Consider the following 1,654-nt stretch of genomic DNA (forward strand, 5'->3'; position numbering starts at 1 on the left):
AGTTAAATCCAAAAATTGGATTTAAGGTTAAAAGATAGTTATACTATCATAATTACATTACTAAGTCTTATTCTTTTCAAAAATATTAAAAATTATCAGTAATAGCAACGGAGCTATGGTAAATTTTTTAAGAAATTGATACATAATTCATTCTTATGCATAACGGGAAAAGAGGACTTCCTACCATATTCTAGGATTGAATATCCTAGGCTAAAAGAATGATTTTCATCACATTCAATGGAAAACTAATTTTTAAGGTTTATGTATAATTAAATAATTAAGAAAAGAAAAAATTATGGTAATTTTATTTAAATGATAAAAGAGGAATTCCCATGACATTTGGAATTCAATCATTTAAATAGGAAGAGTATAATTCTTAGCATATTGGAATTAATGGATATTTTATTTAAATTCAAAGAGGAATTTTAGATAAATTTATTTTATGTATGAAAAATATTTAAATGATAAAAGAGAAATTTCCATGACATTTGGAGTTCAATCATTTAAATAGTAAAAGTGAAATTCTTGGCATATTGAATTAATGGATATTTTTATTAAAGAAAAGAAGAATTTTAGATAATTTTATTTAATGATAAAAGAAGATTCCCATGACATTTGGAATACAAGCAATTAAATGTAAAAAGAGGAATTCCCATGATATTTGAGATCCAAGAAATTAAATGAAAAAAAGAGAAATTTTTAGTATAATTTAATTTATGAATATTTGTTTGGGACATCATAGCATAGCGGAGGCTACACTCCAACCCACACACTGTCAATCCGTGAATGCAACCCGGTTAGCACATAGAGGCTATCCTGAATGGGAGAAGATTAGTTAACCACACACTAATGACTTCTAGTCCTACTCAATCCTTCTTCAACACTCAAGCAATCAATCTAACATAATCAAAGCATCAAGATTTGGCTACACTTAAGCATAAAAATGCAACTTATGCAAAGAATCTAACATGCAAAGAGCTATCACACAAGCCTCAACTACACATCATTTCATGCACAAGCTTCATCACATGCACTCTACAATTCACAAATCAGATTTTAGCATCAAAACATCATTAAGAAATCTAGATTAGCAAGTGTGTAGACTATAACCTCATATCATTGAAAATGTAGAGAATAGAGAGTACAAGATTGAAGCAAGATTGGAGATGGAGAGCCTTGGGAGAGCACATGAGAAGGAGCTATGGAGCAAGCTCTCTCTATGAGCCTCTCAACCAAATGACCAAAGAGTCTCCTTTAGCTCTCAAATGGGCCACCTTTTATACAAAAACTCTAGAACTCCCAAAAGTTCCCATGTGGGATTATTATCAAGCCCTCTCCCACATTCATCTACAACTTGGAATTCTTTACAAGAGCCCTAAGTGTCTTTTTTGTTGCATCCTTGCATTGATCTTCATTCATCATGCAACACTCCCCCCTTCCTATTTTGCGCACGTCCTCGAGCGCGGTAGGAGCACGAGCTGCAAAAAACAATGGATACAAGTAATGCCTTTTATTGAGAAAAAGAAAAGAAAAGAAAAGAAAAGAAACTAGCAATGATAATTTCACACGTGAGCATACAAGTGAAAGGCTGATTAGAGTTTTAAAGAGTACTAAAATAGGTGAGTAAAGACTATTCAAAGTGAGACTAAGTGGT

Source organism: Cibotium barometz, chromosome 41, assembly GCF_041138505.1.
Source record: "Cibotium barometz isolate CiBa-2024 chromosome 41, ASM4113850v1, whole genome shotgun sequence".
NCBI lineage: Eukaryota > Viridiplantae > Streptophyta > Polypodiopsida > Cyatheales > Cibotiaceae > Cibotium > Cibotium barometz.